Raw genomic sequence first — 25,783 nt, forward strand, 5'->3', positions numbered from 1 at the left:
TCTGCTATTCTGTGTCAATTTCATTTCCTTCGAACCGCCTTAATCCCTTCTGATATGACAGATATAGAAACATGTAATGCAAAACTGAAGTGCAGCAGTGCTAAAGAATGGCAATTTCAATATCATTCACTAAAACACTTTCACATAACAATGAAACAATGCTGACAATGTTGCCTCCTCCTGTGAATACAAAGAGGTTGTTGGCAATCCTGCTGACAATGAACAATGCTGTTGACTAAACATAACTTTGCTGTCATAACTTTCAAGTCAATAGGAATTAGTTCTGAGGTAAACCATGAAGAGTTTTCTTCAATTCTGTTTTTTCCCTCTTTAAGTTCAATTTAGTGTTTTCCTGCTATTGTCATGAATGATAGGTGCTTGCTTCCCAACCACTGGGATCTAAGTTCAGTTCCACTGTGTGGCAGCTTGGGCAAGTGTCTTCTTCTATAACCCTAGGCTGACTAAAGCCTTAGGAGTGGATTTGGTAGACAGAAACTAGAAGCCCATTGTGTAAATCTATGTGTGTGTGTGTGTGTGTGAGAGAGAGAGAGAGAGAGAGAGAGTTGTCTCTTTCTCTTGATATTGCAGATTTGTTGTAAGTATATCTGCTCACATTGTACAAGCATTGTCTTTCATTTCCAGTGTTCTGACGGGTAAACATGTCTGGCCATAGGGAAACATTAAGTTTTTGGAAACAGACGAGAATTGGTAGCAGGAAGGCCATCTGGTTATAGAAAAACCTGCTTGAACATATTCTGTCTGACCCATACAAGCATGAAAAAGTAGATGGTAAAATGATGATGATGATAATGTTGAATGTCCTCAGTGACCTCCTACTGCTGTGTTTTTATGTCAGTGGGCTCAAAGAAGTTCCATCCCAGTTTTCTCTTAGGTGTCATATTAATTATGTCACTTCTTTATTCAAAACAGCGGGGTGTAATTTAGAGAAATCTGGCTGCTATATCTAGCGGGTTGAGTGACCGACAGCTCAACTATCCTAAGTCATTTCCCTATGAACAGCAGGTAAAGTGGATTAAACAGTTTGTGTCAGAATCTCATATATTTTTAGGAAAACATAATGGAATCTTACATTTATTTAGTTTTGTCATGTCTGTTCATGACTAATCAATAAATTTAATAGTTTTAAGACTATTAAAGTTATTGATTACACTTGAACAGACATGGCTGTTGATGGGGCCACACAGAAATAATCATAAAACTATGTTGACTGTGATAGATACAAGAGATACTTTAATCCTTTTATTAATTGTTTTCCTCAGTAAATCCCCTCGGCACTGCTTTTGTTTATTTGTTGCAGCAGCCTGGCCTTTGCGGTCATTGCTCTTTCTGTTGCGTTTTTAAACATGTCTCATATAAAGTTTCAGATTTTGTTTTTACAAAATTTTGCTGAGCTTATTTTGTCAGGCACCTTCACACATGTCTATCTACTCACATATACAACATTACACATTGCATTCACTCACGCATATCCACATGCTCCACTCCACACTGTCACCTATAAATATACAAGTGAATACCCACACCTATTCTCACCCACATACATCCACACACACATGCACTGTAGTGCATATGCATACACACCCACCACACCTTACCCATCTATAAACACCCCCACACACATGCATACTATTTTTTTTGTTCATCTTAGTGTTGTGACATTATAATTTCATGAGATATCAAATCAGTTTGATTTTAATTTAATAAATTCCACATTTTATTTCAACATTCTTTTTTAATTCTGTTTTTTGTTTTCCATATAACTCCTTCAACTCAAATAAACTCATTATTAGTGTGATAGTGTTTACTTGTTTCATTATTCATTTCCATCTCTCTCTCTCTCTCTCTCACACACATACACACACACACGCACACATGAGGGGATGCTGAAGAGTTTCTGATCGTGAAAGGCTCAACTGGAGGGTATCATGAAAGGCCTAATTGGAGATCCAACCTTCCAGGTTCTTTTACAAGGATTAGAAAAACTTAAGGACCGCTGTGATAAGCGTGTGAATCTGAGAGGGGAATATGTTGAATAAAATCATATTTAACTGATCCTCCTGTATTTTCTTTTACCCAAAACCAGGAACCTCTCAGCCCCACCCCCTCATATATGGGTTTTTTTTTGTTGAGTTATAACAATTTATCGTGAAACTGAAGAATTTGTTGAGTCCATACAGATTTTATATATTATACTCTTACAAGAAAAGGGCCGACAGTAACTTTGAAGTTTTGATCAGCTAGCCTTCATTGGACCATACTACACTAGGGTTCTTTTTGACTTTATATAGTCTATATAAAGCCAAAAGGAACCCAAATGTTGTACAGTCTGATGAAGGCTATTAGGCTGAAACTTCGAAGTCACTATCACCCCTCTTTTTGTAAAAGTATAATATATAAAATCTGTTGCTGTTGATTGATAGTGAATGGGAATACTTTCATAGTTATTTAACTGCCCTTTTCCAAGTATCCCTTTGATGGGTCTTTAATGCCAGATATTGCTTCATGGTGTCCTTAATGCATAGGCAACATCAATCACATGCAATACAATTTTTAAGTTGATCCAGTAAACTATTATTTTGGAGGTTCTCTGAATGAGGCACCAACAATGTGTTGGGGAAATTCCTGAGAAACAGGCTGCTCGATTAGCTTCTGTGTGTGTGTGTGTGTGTGTGTGTGTGTATTTTACGAAATTTTAAAATCTTTATATCAATTTTAATTTACCTTCCTTTGTATTTGAACTAAAAATGAACTGAGTTATATTGATATTTACTAAATATTTGTATCAAATATTTCTACCTGTCTTTATCAATTTTCACTTTTTTCTTTTTAATTTTTATTACTACTAATTAGTTTATACCTATGAGACACGACCATATTGAAACTGTCTGTCTAGGAATATTAGGGGAGTAAATATTTTCATTGAAATGGAATTAAATTAAATATTAAGAAAAAGTAATATGCTGTATTTTATCTAATTAATGGAAAAATGAATTTTCAGTGAAATGTCTGTCTATCTGTCTCTTGTTATGAAATTGAATGGCTGTAATATATATTTGTATATGCAGAGGTGTGGTGCTGTGATTAAGAAGGTTGCTTCCCTCTTCCCAGACCACATGGTTTTGGGTTCAGTTCCCGGTGTGGCACTTTGGGCAAACAACTTCTACGCTAGCCCTAGGTTGAGTAAAGCCTTGTGAAAGGATTTGGTAGACAGAAACTGAATAAAGCTCATTGTATATGAGTGTGTGTGTATGCATATATATATATACTGTATGCATATATATATGCTGTAGTGCACCTGAGCACTGTACACAATGTTTTTATTATTATTATACACACACACACACACACACACAACACACACACACACATATATATATATAGTTTTGTCATGTCTGTTCATGACTAATCAAGAAATTTAATAAAGGCGATTACATCGACCCCAGTGCATAACTGGTACTCATTTGATCGACCCTGAAAGGATGAAAGGCAAAGTCAACCTTAACGGAATTCGAACTCAGAACGTAACGACAGACGAAATACCACTAAGCATTTCACCTGGTGTGCTAACGATTCTGCCAGCTCGCCACCCTATGTTCAGTCATAATAAAAACAATTTTACTTTAATCTGATGGGTTTCCCTATACTTTTGTTGAATACAAATCCATTATTCTTAAACAAGATTATTGACGTTGACTCTGAAGTTATGTCAAGTTAAGCTATCATCGAATGATGGTTTAACTGGCCAGAACTTTGAAATCACTGTCAATAATATTCTTGTTGAAGAATAATAAAAACACACACACACACACACACACTCTCTCTCTCTCTCTCCTTACAGTTTCTGTCTACCAAATCCATCCATAATGCTTTGGTTGGCCTGGGATTATAGTAGAGGACACTTGGCCAAGGTGCCACACAGTGAAACAGAACCTGGAACCATGTGGTTGGGAAGCAAACTTCTTACCACACAGCCACACCTGTGTCTGAGATAGATATAATCTTTTTAGAATCTTTCCATAATATGTGTGCACGCGTGTGCATATACTCACACACACACATACTTGTGGTGATGTAAACTTGTTTAAAGCTTCCCTAACATTTGTAATTTGTCTCTGAAATTCCTGTCCTTATTGCAAATGGGTTCTTTTTTTCTTTTGATTGATTGGCTTGTATATTAATCTGGAGCAGAAACATAAGTGGAAAGTAGATACTTTCCCTTTTCCCCCTATCTCTATTTACATCGAATTCTGTTTTTCTTTCTCTCTTCATTTTGCACATACTCTCACCTCCCCCACCACCACCACCACCACACATCCAGTTGCAAAAGTATTCGTAAAATTCTTTCAACAATTTTACATTATAATGAATTCCAGTATTATTTTTGTAACTAGGAAAATTATATTCTTAATCCTTCCACATGAAAACAAATTATTATAAATACCTAGTATCAAGTTAAAAAAACAACAACATCATCTACAACACCTTTGAGGAAGACGAAAATCTTGTTCCAACTTCGAATTGGCAACATAAGTTTCTTCAACATCAGTTTCTGACTGACTCTCAAACATACACACATATATGGAAGCACTCCATCGGTTACGACGACGAGGGTTCCGGTTGATCCGAATCAACGGAACAGCCTGCTCGTGAAATTAACGTGTAAGTGGCTGAGCACTCCACAGACACGTGCACCCTTAACGTAGTTCTCGGGGATATTCAGCGTGACACAGAGAGTGACAAGGCCGGCCCCTTTGAAATACAGGTACAACAGAAACAGGAAGTAAGAGTGAGAGAAAGTTGTGGTGAAAGAGTACAGCAGGGATCACCACCATCCCCTGCCGGAGCCTCATGAAGCTTTAGGTGTTTTTCGCTCAATAAACACTCACAACGCCTGGTCTGGGAATCGAAACCGCGATCCTATGACCGCGAGTCCGCTGCCCTAACCACTGGGCCATTGCGCCTCCACGACACACACACACATATATATTACAATGGCTCAGAAGATTCCATCTGTTTTTGGACAGCATCACCAAATTAGAACTTAAATGTTTCACACTAAATTAATCTATTAAATTATATTTAATTTTAAAACATCTGTTCTTGCTCTCTTATAATGATAATTATCAGAATTAACTATTAATTTGATCACTGAAAGTTTTATTAATTTTCATTAATTCTAAACAAAATTCTTCTCCTAAACCTTTTACTGATCAATTGACTGTTTTCATAGAAAGAAAGAAAAAAACATTATACCTTAGACTGTATGTTTGCTGAACACTAGAAGAAAAAGAACATATATGTATTTAGATGCATACATATATGTGTATATATATATATATGTATAGATGTATACATATGTATATATATATATATATATATATATATATATATATATGTCTACATTTCTGTATGTGAATATGTGTGTGTATATATATATATATATAACCTTCCCGTTATATATATATATACATGTCTACATATATGTATCTGTGTGTGTGTGTGTGTGAATGTGTGTGTGTGTGTGTGTGTGTGTGTGTGTGTTTAGTTGACAGAGGTATTATTTTAACTTGGAACATGAAATTTGTTGCAATGCCAAAAGACTGCAATGCTTTTGTCTTATATAAATCAACCAAAATGAATTATTAGAAGAAACTTGTAAAAAAGGAAATTCGCCTTCCTTAATCTCAGGTTTCGAAGGGAAAAAATTGATAAGAATAATAAATTATTTATATGGCAGAGAGACTTCTTCAAAAGATAACAAGTTATTTATTGTTAGCAATTTAATATCGTCATATCTGAAGTGAAGGATTTCTTTTACTTTCTTTCTCTTCAATTTTTGTTTTTTTTCTTTCTTTTTAAAGAAACTGGGAAACACATTGACAATTGTCAATTTTGTAAAGTTTACTTGTTGGATCCCACCATTTCAGAACTTTCATAAAATAATTTTTAGAATGTCTTCACCTAAGTTTCATTTACACTATTTTATTGAAATATGTTATACCATTGGATGACTTTCAATTTTGTGGAGGAAAATGAGAAGTTAAAAATAGCTTTTAATGCTGAAATGAATTAATATTAAATTTCAATATATTCAATATCTCTCTTCTTTCTTTTTTTTTTATTCCATACATGCAATTTTACTGTTAGAAAATTATTTTATTTCATTCCTACTTATAATTATTCACCAAAATACATTCAATATGTTACGGGTACATACATACATACATATATATATATATGTATATATATATATATATATATAACCTTCCCGTTATATATATATATACATGTCTACATATATGTATCTGTGTGTGTGTGTGTGTGAATGTGTGTGTGTGTGTGTGTGTGTGTGTGTGTGTGTGTTTAGTTGACAGAGGTATTATTTTAACTTGGAACATGAAATTTGTTGCAATGCCAAAAGACTGCAATGCTTTTGTCTTATATAAATCAACCAAAATGAATTATTAGAAGAAACTTGTAAAAAAGGAAATTCGCCTTCCTTAATCTCAGGTTTCGAAGGGAAAAAATTGATAAGAATAATAAATTATTTATATGGCAGAGAGACTTCTTCAAAAGATAACAAGTTATATATTGTTAGCAATTTAATATCGTCATATCTGAAGTGAAGGATTTCTTTTACTTTCTTTCTCTTCAATTTTTGTTTTTTTTCTTTCTTTTTAAAGAAACTGGGAAACACATTGACAATTGTCAATTTTGTAAAGTTTACTTGTTGGATCCCACCATTTCCGAACTTTCATAAAATAATTTTTAGAATGTCTTCACCTAAGTTTCATTTACACTATTTTATTGAAATATGTTATACCATTGGATGACTTTCAATTTTGTGGAGGAAAATGAGAAGTTAAAAATAGCTTTTAATGCTGAAATGAATTAATATTAAATTTCAATATATTCAATATCTCTCTTCTTTCTTTTTTTTTTTTATTCCATACATGCAATTTTACTGTTAGAAAATTATTTTATTTCATTCCTACTTATAATTATTCACCAAAATACATTCAATATGTTACGGGTACATACATACATACATATATATATATATGTATATATATATATATATATATATATATATAGAGAGAGAGAGAGAGAGGGAGAGAGATTTTGTAGTAAAGAAATAAAAGTTAATTTTAATTTTTGAGGCTGACATGATGTTTGAAAGTTGTTTCATTTATTTGAGAGTATGTGTTGGGGTGGGTGGGTGCTGGGGTACATTTTCATTTCAATAATTCACTTCTTGGATATTGGAGAAAGTTTCTGTGAGTCTGCAAATACAGAAAAAGAAAGGCACTGTTTGTCTATCGAGGTATTTTGATGATTATGTAAATGCAAATACCAAGGTACCATCATGTGGTTAATTTAGTTTGCTAATGACTGTGCAAAAGTTATTAATTGTTGCTAACCTGAGAAGTGCATAAAGCAGAATGAATTGCAGAATGGCACCAAAAGAAAATGAAAAAAAAACCCAACAAAAAACAAGAGTTAATGTAAGGAATTAAGATTGTCTGAGGAATTAAGTAAAAACAAGACTTGCTAATTGAATGTCACAAATTAGATGGAAAATGATATCATCACCACCATAACAACATAAAAATACAAATGTCATTCTTACCATTTCTAAGATTTCTCTTTCTTTATTCCAAAAAAAAAAAAGAATATGTATATATATTTTGGAAATTTGTTTCTTTATCAAAGGAGTCTGCAGTAAATATTAAATTTATTTTTTGAAAATTTCTTAGACAAATTTTAATTTGATTTGCTAAATAAATGAAAGAAAACCTTTGATTCTGGAGTTAAAAGTTGAACTTTTTATATATATTTATATATTTTTTTCTCTCACCTCCAGAATATGAATCACTTCAGAAAAGCACTCTGGATAGAAAGCTAAATATTTGAGGAAAATGGAAAATATCAATACATATATGCGTATGTGTGTGCTTCTGTGTTTACTTATATTTGTGTAATTCCTTTTAAATAATTTATTGTTATTAGTCCAAGTCTAAGTGTCAAATAAGGATAGTCAAAGAGAAAATTTTCTAAATTACTTTGCCAAATTAATTTTACTCAGAAAAAAAAAAGTGCATGTTTTTTCTTCTTTTTTACCTTTCGTTTTGTATTTTGTATTTGTCAACAGTTATAGTTTTGTTTCAGAATTTAAGCCTTAATGGAACTGACAGATTTTTAGACTTTGAATCAATATTTAATTACTGAATTATTTTTTTTTATTATTATTTATTAAGTTTGAAGTCTTGTAAAATGTAATTAAAATTGAAATTTCTTCTTAAACTTAAAAAAAGAATACATAATGTAATTCAGTGTACAGTCATTATCTAAATAATTAATATATAAAAAAATTAATCTGTAATTATATTTCTAACAATCTAAGTGACAATACTGCTGGCTTATATATTTTGTTATTTCTGTTGTGACTATTTGGTTGATACTGTAGCATGGATCCAGTTAAAGAATTCTAGCAAAACATTTACTTTGTGTTCCCACAATTCATTGCAAATTGTTGATTGAGAAACTCCTAGTGTGAATGCAATATCCTTTAATCTCCACTGTAAAGGTTCTTTTGTTTTTCAAGCTATCCCTTAGTATATGTAACATCAAATGTTCAAAGAACTGTTAATCTGTTCACAACAAAGAATTCTTTTCCTCATAAAAGAAGCACAGTGTACAGAATGTGTGTGTGTAAGGTTTTTGATGCTGTATGGGAGGAGTGAGACTTGGGCCCTGAGACTAGGAAGTAATATTTTGAGTGTGAACTATTGAATATATTGTGTCAGCTGCCATGAGATTTAGCATAAATGAGTTGAAAATATTATAAACTTAAATTAAGGTGGTGAGCTGGCAGAATTGTTAGCACACTGGGAAAAATGCTTAACAGCATTTTGTTCATCCTCACATTTTGAGCTCAAATTCTGCCACGGTCAGCTTTGCATTTTGTCATTTCAAAAACTCGGGTCAGTGTAATATACTTATTCCCTCCCCTAAAATTGCTGGTCTTGTGCCAAAATTTGAAATCAATATTATAGGCCTCAATAAGGGCAGCAAAATGACTGAATCATTAGCATGCTGGACAAAATGCTTAACAGTATTGCATTTGTCCCCATGTTCTGAGCTCAAATTCTACTGAGGTCAACCTTGCCTTTCGTCCTTTCAAGGTCGATAAAATGAGTACCAACTGAATACTGGGGTCAGTGTAATAAACTTATCCCCTGCCCTCAAGTTGTCTGCCTTGTGCCAAAATTTGAAATCGAATTTATAGGTGCGTTGTGGAAGGATTCTGACCTCACCCCTTTGACTAAAATTGGACTGACACATTGCTGTAAAATAAAGAACTGTGAGCAATTGGCAGTTTGGATTGGTAAGCAGTTCGCTGTGAGCCGTTGATTGAGAGCATTGAGTCTTGTGCAATAGTAATCGTATTGCATCATGTAAATACTTTCTTTCCCCTTGCTTTGTTATATTGTGTATCCAACACCAGGATATAAAAAGGGTGTCATTGTATGTAAGATAGAACATGTGGCAGATGCACATGCTGCCAATGCTACATGTTGGTGGTAGAAAATCATGGAAAAAAAAAATGAGGAGAAATTGTGAGGTTACATTTCTGGATGTTGGGTACAGACTTGATGATGTGGGACAGAGGAATAGTGATATACCATACTACAGATCTATCCAATCTATACAGACATGGAATAATGGACATGAAATAAATGCTAACATAATCCTGATTCCTGCAAATATTTGATTTAAGTTTTTGCTAGGATTTTACATTTTTCAGGAATTCCAGTAAATCAAACTGGAAAAAAAAACCTTCAAAAATCAAAAAAAGTATACAATTTCTCAATGTGTAAAATTATTTGTTTAGCATAGAAATGCTAGAAATGCTATAACAGAGTTCCTCCCCACTGTTCTATTGCAGCCTGTATCTATTGAACAAATTTCTAGTATAGATTAAACAGATATTACATAAATAATTGTTTTCATTTTGTATGAAGTTTTATATGTGTGTGTGTGTGTGTATACACACATACAACAAATAGATATATAAACAAACAAATAAGTAGCCTTCTATTGTTTGTTTTCTCCAAATTGTGGATGTCTGGTTATCATGCACCCAACCACAAAATAAACACCAGTTCCATTTATACAAGCTCCTCTGTTCACTTATCATTATATAATGGATACAAAGAAAAGTTGATAACAGTTATTGTTCATTACAAACATTACACACACACACACACACACACACACACAAACATGCATGTGGCCTAGTGGTTAAGGTGTTGCACTTGTGATTGCAAAATTGTGGTTTCAGTTTCCAGACTGGGCGATGCATTGTGTTCTTGAGCAAAACACTTCATTTCATGCTGGTCCAGTCTGCTCAGCTGTAAATAGGTAACCCCATGACACACTGTGTCTCATTGAAAGGGAATGTTGGTCTGCCTACCGAGCCAGTGGTGTGACATCATTCAAAAGTTTATTTAAATAAACACAACTATGCTTTTATACACACACACACACATCTACCATGCACACACATATCCACATGTCCTTTCACAGGTTTTTCTTTTTTCGTAATGAAAAAACCAACTGTTTGGACTATTTTGCACATATCAACCTTTTCAATATTACTCTTCCTGATATTTTTAGGTTAGTCATTAGTTGTTACTAGTAACTACTTAATTTAAGTTTCTTACTGGACTCATTAAATATCCATTAAACAGTTTACCTGCAACAGCAATAACTCATTTCATCCGTTTTTGCTTCCAACTTATTGACGAAACTAGTTGTACAAAACCTATAGGTATGGATTTAGAAGCCTGATTACCAGCCACACACACACACTCTCTCTCTCTCTCTCTCTCACACACACACACATGTGTTGCTTATAAGTTTATTATAAATTCTGTCTGAAAGCTAACCTTCCACCATAGCATACACATTTGAATTTTAAACATTTCCACTATTGGCTGTGTGGTTAGGGAGCTTGCTTCCTAGCTACATGGTTTCGGGTTCAGTCCCACTGCGTGGCACTTTGTGTAGGTGTCTTCCACTATAGCCCCGAGCTGACCGGAGCTTTGTGATTGAATTCGGTAGGTGGAAGTTACTGTCGTGTGTGTATATGTGCGTATAGCTGCTCAGTGTCTCTCCGAAAGAGAGAGAGGGATTGAAATACCTATAAAAATGTTTAAAAAATAATTTCATAACTTTCATAATTTGTTTCCAGAGCCCAACCTATATTCAAGCTTCAACATCTATATTTCAATAAGTTTAAAATATTGTACGGCGACACATCAGATTTAATTTCACTCTTTCCTAAAAAGTGGAAAATTTACAAAATTGTATTCTCTGGCAGACTGTATCCAATCAAATTAGTTCACTGAAAATGTTCGCTATTTCAGTCAAAGAGGCTCTATCTTGATGTAGACGTTATTACCGAAAAAGCAGACAGAAAAATAAATCAATTTGAAAAAGTGCAGTCTAATACTAGTTTCACACCTAACATGTCTGTATGTAAAATTTGTAGCATAAACCAAACTTTGAGTACAGTTTATTAATTTCATATGATGCATTGAATTTTCTGCTGAAGAATTTAAAATATATATGGTGGTGGATTTTTGTCATTAGATGATAAGGATTCAGGTGTTCAATGAACCGAAATTCCTTCTCCTTTGAATTGATATGTAAGTGGCTGAATGGGGAGGTGTACTCTTTACTTTTTTACTTGTTTCAGTCATTTGACTGTGGCCATGCTGGAGCACTGCCTTTAGTTGAGCAAATCGACCCCCAGAACTTATTATTTGTAAGCCTAGAACTTATTCTATCGGTCTCTAAGTTACGGGGACGTAAACACACCAGCATTGGTTGTCAAGTGATGTTGGGGAGACAAACACAGACGCACAAACATATACACACTCATACACACACACACATATATACGACAGGCTTCTTTCAATTTCCATCTACCAAATCCACTCACAAAGCTTTGGTCGGCCTGAGGCTATAGTAGAAGACATTTGCCCAAGGTGCCACACAGTGGGACTGAACCCAGAACCATGTGGTTCGTAAGCAAGCTACTTACCACACAGCCACTCCTGCGCTTGTGTAGCTAAGTGGTTAAGATGTTTGGTTTGTGATTGTAAGGTCATGAGTTTGACTTGTGTCCTTGAACTTTATTCCCCATTGTTCCAGTCCACTCAGCTGGCAAAAATGAGTTGTACCAGTAATTCAAAGGGGGTCAGCCTTGTCTTATTCTGTGTCACACTGAATCTTCCTGAGAGAACTATGTTAAGGGTATGCATGTCTGCGGAGTACTCAGCCACTTGCACCTAAATTTCACAAGCAGGCTGTTCTATTGACTGAATCAGCTGAAACCCTCATTGTCATAACCAACAGAGTGCCAATCAAGTGGCTGAATATTCCACAGACACATGTACTCTTAATGAATTACAGGTACAATTCATGCAAAAGGCTTCTGTATTGTTTTGTTTACTTCATTCGCAGTATATGGGTTGACCTGAAACCATATAAAATGACATTTGCCCAAGATGCCAGCAGTGGGAATGAACCTGCGATCTCGTGGTTGCAAAGCAAACTTCTTAACCATTCAGCCATATTGCACCTAGTATATTTATGACAGGAGCAGTATTAGCACCACACAACAATCTTTATAGCCTACTTAATGTAGACTGGGCTTCCACACAGTTTCTGTCTACAAAATTCAATCACATGATATTGATTGGCCCAGGGCCATAGTAGAAGGTACTTGCCCAAGGCATGACACAGTGAGACTGAACCTGAAATCACATGGTTGAAAAATGAACTTCTTAATCACATGCACACACACACACACACACACACACACACACACACACACACACACACACACACACACACACACACAGTGTATGAAGTATTCATGATTTTTTTTAATGAACTTCTATAATTTCTGATATTTTCCTCCCAGTAAATGTGTTTAGTATTTCTCTGCTGTATTAGTAGAGTACAAATTATAACCTCATCACTAATGAATATAGAGCTTTACATGTGGCAACCATAATATCTGAAGACTTGAAAAAAAAAAATATGCACATATCTAGTGAAAGAAAGTTTAGTCAAGATTTCAAATTCAAACTATAATTTGCTGCCTTATTTGAATAGTTTTGTAATCCATATCTAGAATTTCATCATGAAATAGATATTTAGCTTAAAACTTTTCAGCTGAATTATTTTACATTTTGATAGATTCTAAACACCTTGACTATCTTATGATGTGCATATGGTTTAAATAAATGTTATCAGTAGAAAACTACTGCCTAAACAATGTATCGTTCCTTAACCCTTTTAATGCTACCCTGCCTGATACCACTCATGGTTCTATATATAAACTTTCTGTTATAAAGCAATCCAAGTTAAAAACTTTGCATGAAAATTTCATCGTAATTTAAGTTCCAAAAACCAGATTAATAGTGATAAACTTATTTAACTAAATTCATTAATGTTTTCAAAATTAATTAAAACATAGGTACAGGTGTGGCTGTGTGGGAAGAAGTTTGTTTCCCAACCAAATCATGGTTCCAGGTTCAGTTTTGCTGCATAGCACTTTGGGCAGGTGTCTTCTACTATAGCCTTATGCCAACCAAAGCCTTATGGGCAGTAAACTTAATCCATCACCCTGGTACCTTGGGTTCCTTTAGTGATATACATTCTATTACAAGTATTCAGGTCATTCTCCAGTTTGAGAAGACTTCCCTTCCTCCCTCCCTCCCACAGGTCTCAAAGGCTCTGTAAAGGGTCATGGGCACTACCTTCCCTTCTGATTTTCTTAGGTCTGGTCTGTCATAAGCCCCAGAAATCATCAGGCTGGAGTTAAATCTGGTTTCCGTGGCTTTTGAGTGACTGAGGTGACAACACTCCCTTCTAAATAGGACACCAGACCATTGCAGGGTCCACTTCCCTGCTGTTGTTGGAACCAGTTTGCAGCTGAGTGGAACCGGAGCCACATGAAAGGAAAGATTTGCTCAAGAACACAATGCACCACCTGGTCCCAGAATTGAAGCCAAAACCCTACAACAGTAAGTGCAACTCCCTAAACCCTAAGCTATACATCTCCTAACTAGAAGATGAAAAAAAAAAAACCATGCTCCATTTTATAAAACTACTTCTGTGAACAGAGATAAACTTGCATATATTTCAAAGAATCTGTCTTGCAGCTGGCCTTAAACAACATGCAAAATGCACATGTATGAAGACTACATGAAGGCAGTATTTCCACATGGCTACAGTCCAATGACTAAAAGAACGAACTAATAAGTACAAAACGAAAATCTTCAAAGTCATTTCTAAATGCCTTATAAACCCTGTTGATCCAACATAGCAAACTCACTGTCAAAACTTCATCTTCTAAAGACGAGGCTTAGGGCCAGAAAAATACTCCAGCTTTACAAAGCTCAAGTGTGATCTACGTTACAGCTGTAGTCATATACTGTGGACACTTTTGCTGCTGCTGCTGTTGCAACTACTGCTGCTGCTACTACTGCTGCTGCTACTACTACTACTACTACTACTACTACTACATAAAAATGTCATCCAGCAGATAGTAAAGTTTCAAAACCATGCTACAACTAGTTGCCCATAGATGCAATGTTATTTCTCTCTGTTTCTGCTCCAGTGTGTTTATCCTCTCTGAAATTATTGCTGAAGCCTGTATTCTTCTTCTCATCACTAGTGCTGCCTAAATTCCACACTAATCACTTGGGCCAAATCCATTATCCTACAGGCAAAAGTTAACTTTTAACAACAAAATATAAACCAGAGTGCTGTCACCAGTTTGAGAGAGAACTTGAAAAAGTCATGGAAAGAACTCCTCTGCCTTCTCTTCTAATTCACTTTGTTTCATTTTATATTTATTTTTTTTTTCAATGTTAGCATGGCCTTGTTTTACATCTAAATGCCCTTCTTGCTGCTAACCCTTACCTGTTTTTCAAGTAAGGGATCTTTGAAAGTGCAAACCCAGTGGCTTACTTGTTGGCTAGGGAAACAACAGCAACGATATGATTTTTAGTGAAGCCATTTTCAGGCAAGCACTGATGTAAATACTCACCTGCTATGCGTGTGTGTGTGTGTGGTGTGTGTGTGTGTATGTGTGTGTGTGTGTGCGCGTGTGTGTGTGTGCACGTGTGTGTGTGTGCGTGTGTGTGTGTGTGGTGTGTGTGTGTGTGTTATATACATGTGTAATCATCTTTACATCCACTTTACAATGCGTGCACAAGTCAGATAGAATTTTGTTGAGGCAGATTTTCAATGGCCAGATGCCCTTCCTGATGCCAGCCCTCGGCTATTTTCAAGCAAGATAATATTTCCTCATAACCAGAAATGTTTTCATGAAAGATAAATTACTTAAACAAAAACCAACCCTTTACTGTACTTTTATTTGGAGTGGAAGCAGAAGATGTCTGTAAAGGAAAAAAAAAATTCCTCTTAAAAACCAGTTGTATTTAATGGACAGAGAAAGAAATAAGTTAAGATACTGAGTAATGAAGAAGTCATGCCTTTTGCAAGAGATTTGAAGCATCAAAGTGATTTCACCCTAAAAGTGAAACTGGGTCATTTATTCCATCTACTGTGGTATCAATAATATCTGATATCTTTATATATAAAAGTGAAGTTGTGTGAGTGTCTGTCTCCTACGATTTAGATTCCTAACTACTCCCACATTTTGCGGTGCAGTTTAACCAAAAGCGGGTATCTTATAGTCGTGATTCATATCGAGCCCTTCTGGGTATTAGCGCACGTCTACAATGAGTCTACGATTTAAAAAAAAATTTACCATCGTTTTTTTCCATTTTAATGTATTTTTTTCGCTATTATAGAAGGGAAGTAACTCTCTAAAAATGTCTACGATGAGTCAACGATTTAAAAAATTTACCATAATTTTTTTTCCATTTTTAATGCATTTTTTTGCTATAACTCTCTAAAAATGCTTATATAGTTATTTCCCTTACAAACCCAAGCAACGCCGGGCGATACTGCTAGTCTGATATAAGATATATTTAAAGGAGAGAAACTCTGAGAGGGTTAATGAGGAAAACAAGGATTTGAACTGAGAAATGAAACCAGTCTGGAAATGAATTTCACTGGGCTTTCAGTGACACATTATATGAAGCGTGAACATTTTAAAGATAACTGATAAGGAAGTTTTGACATTCATGCCTTTTCCCAAGAGTTCACTTATTTATTTATTTATTTATTTATTGAAGTGCAAAAGGCTTCACACGATAATTATACTCAAGTTATGATGATGATGGTGATGGTGGTAATTTCTTTGCTTTTTTTTGTCTTGTCATAATGGTGGTAGCCAGATAAACTGGTAATGAACCTTTGACACACCAACACTAATAATAATGGCCATCATCATCATCATCATCATCATCATCCTCCTCCTCTACAAATAAGTAAATTATTTTACGATTGAGTGAATTCTTTAGTATCTTTCAGAATAGTGCTAGTTCATTGCACTGCAAGAAGATAAGGTAGAGTAAATGCATTTATTGTCAAACGTTGGTTTCATTGGCCAATCTAATTTATTATTTCTTAATATTTACTTGTAATTAGTTGTAATATGAGGTGTCAGTCACAATACGGTATGTTCCATTATCAATCTATTTATATTATTGTTTGACAACTAATTTAACAATTTTCTGTGGTAATTCTATTTGCTGAAAGTTCGCTCAGTAATAGAGATAAGTTGTATATTTTTCATATTGTTTATTTTATTTATTCATTTATTTATTTCTCCTCCTCCTCCTCCTCCTCATTATTATTATTATTATTATTATTATTATTATTATTATTATCATTATTATTATTATTATTATTATTATTATTATTATTATTATTATTAAGGCAGTTAGCTGACAGAATTGTTAGCACAATGGACAACATGCTAAGCGGCATTTCATCTGTCTTTGTGTTCTGAGCTCAAATTCTGCCGAGGTCGACTTTGCTTTTCATCCTTTTGGTGTCAATAAAATAATTACCAGTCAAGCACCCAGGTCAATGTGATCAACTAAACCCTTCCCCCAAATTCCGGGCCTTGTGTAGAAAGGATTATTGTTATTATTTTGCATTTTTGCGTTGTTTTGCATTTCTAATTTAGGTTCAGTTTGATCATTACATTTATTCAGGAGTTTTACACACACACACACACACACACACCACACACACACACACACATTATACACATTTATATATATAATGAGCTTCCTTCAGTTTCTGCTTATCAGATCCACTCACAAAGCTTTGTTTGGCCAGTGTCTGTAACAGAAGACCCTTGTCCAGGGTGCTGCACAGTGGGATTGAAACTAGAAGCATGTGATTGGGAAGCAAATGTTTTACTATGCAGCCACACCTGCATCTATAACCATGCCTTTATATATATATATATATAGGCGCAGGAGTGGCTGTGTGGTAAGTAGCTTGCTAACCAACCACATGGTTCCGGGACGACCAAAGCCTTGTGAGTGGATTTGGTAGATGGAAACTGAAAGAAGCCTGTCGTATATATGTATATATATATATATATATATATATATATGTGTGTGTGTGTGTATATGTTTGTGTGTCTGTGTTTGTCCCTCTAGCATTGCTTGACAACCGATGCTGGTGTGTTTACGTCCCCGTCACTTAGCGGTTCGGCAAAAGAGACCGATAGAATAAGTACTGGGCTTACAAAGAATAAGTCCTGGGGTCGATTTGCTCGACTAAAGGTGGTGCTCCAGCATGGCCGCAGTCAAATGACTGAAACAAGTAAAAGAGTAAAAGATATATATATATATATATATATGTCTTTCATTTGTTTCATCACTATGGCCATGCTATGACACCAGATTGAACAATTTTTAGTCATATTTATCAACACCAGAACTTATATTTTTTAAAGCCTGTGTATTTCTAAATTAGCTTCAGTCTGATCATCACATTTATTCAGGAGTTTTACAAATCGTTAAATCATGTCACTTACAACCAGATGCTGTCATCCTAAATATTAAATATTTACCATTCGGATGAGTATTTATGTTATCTGTTTTCAGCCAGACTGGCTGAGACAACTTGAATTATGTGATTCAGCTGAAGTCACTCTGAAATACTTTTGTAGAACTAAGGTTTAAATCAAAGATTTGGTAATGCAGTCCCTTAAGCTATCTTCTTTCTAAATAATATCTAAGACTTTAGTCTACACATTATCAATGCTTTGACAAGAATAAGCCCATATAGACAACTATATTTGACTAATGGATTTCATAGTGCAAATTGTTTCACTCAATTAATTCTGTGCCTAGCACAGACATATCTACTGTTCCATATCCAAAGATCATCATTTATTTCACTGTTTCTGTTTGTCGAGATGTTTCCAACCTGTCATTATCTTATCAAGACAATTAATAGCCAACTATTTATTCACTCACCATGAAAAATAGGTTATAGAAGCCATTCACTAAAATAATTGTTGCTTTGGGGTTTGTTTATAAATTTTTTTATGTGTTTAATATTTTACCCCCTTGTTTAATTGTGCCATGATATTTTTTTATTTAGTCAATGATTCTAGTATCAATAAGCAATTAATCCATCTCAATTTTAGTGATTCCATTTTGACCATTTTTTATTTCATTTCAATCCTCTGGTGTCTCTTGTTAAGTCTAGATCAGGGATTTTCAACCCAGGCACCCTCATTCATTTACTTTAATCTGCATAGCATTATAATTATGGTGGCACTGATCTCCTTTCAAAATATTAATATTTTAGATGTTCGTGGGAATGCTTTTAATACTCCAAGAATTTTGCTGGGGCCACTCTGGTTGAAACCTCTATCCTAACACTATTAATTTCTGCTGGGTGAAGCACACCCTTAACCTAGCTAAGACCATTTCCCAAAAACTGAACCTTCTCTTCATGGCCAAAAGTATTTCTGCCCTCAACATTTGCTGCCATGCTACTATCCTCTAGTGAGAGCCACAATGGACTACTGTTATCCCATCTGGTATGGTGCTGCTTCTATGCACACAGACATCTTGGACTGAATTTAGAAAAGGACCACTTTGGATTTGCTAACTGGCATTAAATCACCAACAGACATGCTCCAGCCTTTGGCCCACGAGCATGTTGTCTTTTCTCTCTATCTTCTCTATCACTGCTATAAATGGTCTCTGTTCCTCAAAGCTGTTTTGTCTCACACCCTAACCCTACTCATATAACTATCTCTCATTACTTTTGTTATATTTAATCCCCCACCCACCCTTGGCTCGCACTAATCATTATGTTCATTCCTTCCTCCCCAGAATGTTATCCCTTTGGAATCTTGTTCCTCTTCTTGTATTCCCTACTGGTGCTGATACATACCAGTTTAACAGGAGCATTCATGCAATCAAGCTCACCAATCTCAGAAGACTTTTAGATGGTCAGTGGGCACTGCCCCTTCCTTCAAACCACAGCAAGTAAAAAGAAGAGAAAACAGAGTTTAGTTAATTTGCTTAAACTGAATAATCTAAATCTTCTGATATCAAGCTGCCTCTAGTTTTATGATATAAGCTTCTTGTTTTAAAGTGATTTGAATTCCTACCTTCCATCAAAATTTCATTTGTTCAAACACCAGTTCAATAAGCACAACGTTATTTCACTAAATTTTCCATTATTTTCAAAATTAATTGAAAGAAAGGCAGTGTAATTCAGGAGAACTATGGTAATAAAAGCATTAAAATGGTTCTAAACATATCGACAAATATGAATCTGTCTCCAATATTTTCAAATAGACGTCAATTTAACTACATTTTCTTATTTAGAATTTTTTCATCTTTTCTGGATTCTGACGTCATATTAAACTCATTTAATTCACAGAGGCCCAGTGACTGAAACTGAGTTATTCTGTTTTAAAAATAGCAAAATATAAGAAATATTTTTATTTATTTATGTATTTAGCATGTTTTGTTTTGAAAAAATGGTTTATTTCTATTCTGATTTATCAGAAACAGTCGTGTCATTTAGTTCATATGATGAAAATCTAGTTCATAGAATGGATATTTAGTTCAGGAAATAAACAGAGAAATTATCTGGAATAAAAGAGAAAAAAATACAATGGAATTTTATAAAATTATCTTGGTAATATTTTATTTTTATTTAAATTATGAATTGATTCTCATAATCATCACAGCAATGATGATGAAGAGAATGAGTTCATTCTTCGGATAATAATAATGATAATTAATAATAATATTAGTAATAATAATAATAATAATAATAATATTAATAATTGTTGTTGTTCGTTGTGGTGGATACATTGTGATTGCTTTAAGAATCGGGATCCTGTTGCTTTTGAAATTTATGAATAGTGGTGAAAAGAGGGATATAGAAATTTTGAACTGGATTTTCAAAGAGAATTTTAAATTATTTAATTTTAGGAAGTTAAAAAGTAAATAATTTCTTTCAAACACAATTTGTATACTGAATAACATTATTTTCTTCATTTAGTAATTTTAATTTTATTTATTTATTTACTTATTTTATTTGCTATATACTTTCGCTTCTATAACTTTGATCTGATAGAAATGATTAAATATTAATTAGAATTTACAATGTTTATTTTCAATGATATCAAAAAAAAAAAAAAAGAAAAAGAAGAAGAAAAGGTGATTGAAAATATTTTTTCTTCTAAATATAGACGCAAGAGGAAAAACAGTTGATATAGTTTGGCTTTAATAATTTGTTTAAATTTTGTAATACAGGGGAAAAAAATATTTCAACAACTCAGTGCAAAGCACTTACAAAACATTGAGTAAAAGGCCATTGCATAGTCTTTGAAGAACATCAATTAGTGTACTTGTTTCAGTCCACTGCTTAATTAAAATTAGGTGACACTACTGCTACTATTTCATTGAGGATTGGTTATGAGTTTTTTTTTTTTTTCAATTATTTCATTAGTTCGGCAATAATCAACTTGATGATGATAATTGATTTCTGATATGCTTTTGGTAATATTTGTGTCACTAGTGTCTCCTCACTAGTCTTTTGTGAGCTTGAGGCTGACCCCTTTTGCAAATGTCTGCACCATCACTTCATGTGACATTGAGCCACCAAGGGAACCTCTACATGGCTACTAGAAATATCAACCAAATTTCCCTCAAAGTCACATCTTACTGATTTAAATGACACATAGCTGAATCACTACCAGAACTGTAGAAAAAATTTCAGGTGTCGAAGCAAGATCTGAAGTCAAAGGGTATTAGAGTTAATTTAGAAAAAAATCGAAGTCTCAGTAAGTAGGAAAGCAGACAAATCACAAATCCATTCAGGTGGATGATCCTGCTTGATTTGTAGAAAAGACAGGTAAAAACTCCATAAGGTGTGCCTGGTGCAAGCTGTGGACACATAAGAGGTGCAGCAATATGAGAGGAAGGTTAACAGGGAAAATAGTCTTTGTGTGTGATAGATGCACAGCTACGATAAATACTAGGAATGTACAGAAAATAGGCTCCATCGAATGCCAGAGGGGATACCTAGAAGTAGTTGATAGGTTTTGTTATCGAGGTGACCAGGTCAACAGTGGAGGTGGATGCTCTGAGAGCATAGCTGCTAGAATAAGAATAGATTGGGCAAAGTTAAGAGAGCTTCTGCCTTTGGTGGCAACAAAGGGCCTCTCCCTCAGAGTGAAAGGCAGATTGTATGATGCCTGTGTGTGAACAGCCATGTTACATGGTAGTGAAATATGGGCTGTGACTGGGGAGGATATGTGAAGGCTTGAAAGAAATGAATCTAGCATGTTCCACTTGATGTGAAAATGTCAGTGTACATGTACAACAAAGTGTAAGCATGTTGAGAGAAAAATTGGGCATAAGAGACATCATATGTGATGTGCAAGAGAGGTAACTGCTGGATGCCCTTCCTAATGTCAAACAATGGTAATAAAAATGAAGTGTTTGTTGAATAAATTTCATGGGCATGAAGAGTGAAAAAGTCTAATATTGTGGGCAGGGGTCACTCTGTATTTTGCATTGAAGATTATTGTATTGGAGATTAAGAAGCCTTTTTCATAAATACAATACAAAGTAACTAATTTGAAATGGATTTGAACTTTCATCACAAGATTCACATTGAACAAGAAATAATTTCTATCTCAAAAATGCAAAATGTAAGTAAATTATTCTACTAAATAAAGATGGTTGCAGAAGGAAAATGTTGTGAGTGACACAAAAAAACTACATTTATTGTCTTTTAAACGTCAACATTAAAACATTTTCTGTCATACCATCTTACTTCTTGGATGTCATCAGTTTCTATTTTGGAGTTGGATTTCATATTTGATGGTCACTACCAGTGTAGGAGATATAAAGTTTCCACATAAAAATCAATAAAATAAATTCCTGAGGTTAGTTTGCACTTACAAAGCTAATTGAATCATAAAAATCAAAAAAGAATCCAGTCGTATCAAACTTTTTGATTTTTATGGAATTTGAAAATCAATTATCCATTACATTTAACACATGAAAGGAATTTGTCACATCTACCATTAAATACTTAATATTTATCTAATTTATCTTAAGTTATTCTAAAATCATTGATTTAACGATCTTGTTTACATAGTTTACCTGGGCAAATTTACTAAAGCAGTTCTCAGTCTTTCCCAGAACACAACACACCCATAAAATATAAAATGATTTTACAGCACGCCCACTGATAACTAATACCGAGGATTCATTTTAATAGAGAAATATTCATTGAATTATCTACTATTAATAAGCCATAGTGGTACCCTGTCAGTTACCATGACAAAGGTTCCAGTTTCAGAAATTGCAGGAAAGGCTTTAAGAGCCTTGCAACCCATTTCTTCTGTGAGTTGATATCTTTGTTGTTAATAGGCATGCCAATTATTGTCAGTGAAAACTGTTGAATGAATGCATGGTTTAACCCCCTGGAAAATAGTGCCACTCCATTATTCAGTTGAACATGTTACAATACTTTACCATGGGATAACTAACAATTTCTATATGAAACATTGTAAAGCTGTGTGTTGAGATGAGATTGTAGAAGACTACATTTGCTAAAATTAACCATGTCCACAGTGTAAGCAGTGTGTAGGTCTTCATGGCAGTTTCATGACATTCATGCATCACAATACACAAACATTGAGTTTAAAAAAGTTAGCAGTGTTCATCTGTTTTGTAAGCACAACAAAACCTTTAGCAGAGGTTGTCATCACCTTTATGTTGTTTGTGAACATTGCAACACAAAGCAGCCACTGATGCTCTTGCTCCTTAAACCATTGGTGCAGTTGAAACTACCCAAACCCTTAATTGTAGATTCCAGTTGGCAGCAACAAAAGAACGACAAAATAATTCTGCCTGCATCCACAAACTGGATTCTCTTGTTTGGTTGTGCCTCTCTGCTTACCCTCATCTCACTAGAAAGTGAAAGCCTCACACAACTAAATGTTTTATGCAACACAATATTGTATGACATGCTGGAAATATGGATTTATTGCTTGTTTTAACAATGGATCTTTTATTATCCGTTCACAGCTTCTTGGCTTTGTATCATTGATAGAATTTCCTTATAAGCTGGAAGAATTAATGTTTCACCAACTGTGTGAGCTATCATAGACTTGACAATTATTAGTGACACTGTGTGATACTAGAAGTGTCCTAGTGGAAACAGTTTCTTTGTTAATCATTCCTTTACCTGTGCATTCGTTATTTTTTAGCAATTGACCAAAGTATTCACATTTTTCTTTTACTCTGCTAATGGCTCTGGTGCTTCTCCAAATGTAATTTCCATTCACTTGGGGAGAAACTGTTCACAAATGATGCATTTAGAAAGAGGTGGATTGTCACCTTCAAAAGTGAAGCCAAACTGCAAGTAACAAGATTTCTATTGAGGAATCGGTAAATTTTGTTTTAGACGAGGTGCAGAGGTGGTTGTGTGGTTAAGAAGCTTGTCTCCTAACCATGTGGTCTTGGGTTCAGTCCCACTACACAACACCTTGGGTAAGTGTCTTCTACTATAGCCCTGAACCAACCAAACAATTGTCAATGATTTTGTAAGATGGAAACTGAAAGAAGCCTATCAAATGTCGTTTTTCTGTTTTTTCTTTGTATTTGTTCCAGTCATTAGACTGTGGCCATGCTGAGGCACTGTCTTCGAGAATCTTAGTTGAACAAATCAACCCCAGTACTTATTTTTTTTAAAGCCTAGTACTTATTGTATTGATCTCTCTTGCTGAATCACTAAGTTACATGGACATAAACACACCAACACAGGTTGTCAAGCAATGGTGAGAAACAAACACAGACGCAAAAATACATACACTCATATATATGTATATGTGCATATATTTACAAGGGCTTCTTTCAATTTCCATCTGCACACATACACATATATAAGTGTACACATGTATAAATAAGTGTATACCCTTGTCTTGATATCATGCCTGCTATAAACAAGAATCAGTGTCATACAAGTGATGTTGTTTGTTTCCGGTCTTCCATGATAAAACATCCCTGGCTGTGGGGAAATATTGCCTTCCTTGGCAAAACATAAGGATTGATGACAGGAAGGGCATCCAGCTGTAGAAAATTGCCTTAAATTTTATGTGACCCTTGCAAGCTAGGAAAAATAGACATTAAATGATGATGATGAGGAAGAGATGGCATTTATGGTGGCATCAGTGTCTGTTCATTGGTGGTGTTAAGGTTTTAGTTTTATGTATTATGATGACAAACTTGTCTATAATTATCTAAAAATTGATTTAGAATAATTTTAGTGTTCGGAAAAGCAATTGTCATTTTGGTAATAGAGAAAATATAATTTCATGGGTGGTTTTGTTTTTAATTAAAAAATAGATTAATTTAGGAGAATAAAAACCCAATACACCTAATTAGAACAACTCAGTTTATACAAATCTAATCTGAAAATCAAAACCATAATGTAGGACATCCACTGTCTGTTGTTATTGTTGTAGTTGTAACACTAAGATGTATATATTGAACATGGTCACATGCATATATCAACTGACTTTCAATATTATGATAATAATACCCTCAGCTGGCAGAATCATTAGCATCTGAACAAAATGCTTACTGGCATTTTGCCTGTCTTTACATTGTGAACTCCGAGTTGAAATTCTGCCGACGCTGACTGTGCCATTCATCCTGTTGAGATTGATAAAATAAATAAAGGCTTGTATTGGGATCAGTGAAATCTGCTTGCTCTCTCCTACCCAAAATTTCAGGCCTTGTGCTTATCGTAGAATGGATTATTACTATTTATTATTATTATTATTATTATTATTATTATTATATTATTATTATTATTATTATTATTATTATCATCATTATATCATGACATTCAAAGTATGTTGATATATGCATATGACTGTGTTCAATATGCACATTGAAGCGTTACTCATGTTTGTAAACAAGAACTATGGTTGCAATCATTATTATCTGGATGTGAATGAGTGCTTGTATGTGTATATATAAATTTATTATTATCAATATTGATACCAGGAAGAGAGGGAAGACGATAGTAGATAGTTGTCCAAGTCAATTATGTATTACTTTGACAGACTGTCACAATATCAGCTAGCTGTGCATGTATCTTGCTTAGGTTTCTATCTTTTACTTGTTTCAGTCATTGGACTGTGGCCATGCTGGGGCACTGCCTCAAAGGCTTTTAGCTGAACAAA

At 34.3% G+C, this 25,783-nt stretch overlaps 1 protein-coding gene across 6 annotated transcripts in view; it reads left to right on the plus strand.

Annotated features, from left to right (window-relative positions):
• Positions 1-25,783, plus strand: part of LOC115224688 (calmodulin-binding transcription activator 2-like) — a 761,011-nt gene that overhangs the window by 128,350 nt on the left and 606,878 nt on the right. For 5 of the 6 annotated variants that reach the window (XM_036513528.1, XM_036513532.1, XM_036513529.1 and 2 more), the window contains exon 3: positions 7,886-7,965. The exons of the other annotated variant lie outside the window; for it this stretch is intronic. The gene's annotated coding sequence lies outside the window, so the exon portion shown is untranslated. The remainder of the gene's footprint in view (positions 1-7,885; positions 7,966-25,783) is intronic. 6 annotated transcript variants of the gene reach the window in all.

The sequence above is a fragment of the Octopus sinensis genome, linkage group LG26 (assembly GCF_006345805.1).
Source record: "Octopus sinensis linkage group LG26, ASM634580v1, whole genome shotgun sequence".
NCBI classification, from domain to species: Eukaryota; Metazoa; Mollusca; class Cephalopoda; order Octopoda; family Octopodidae; genus Octopus; species Octopus sinensis.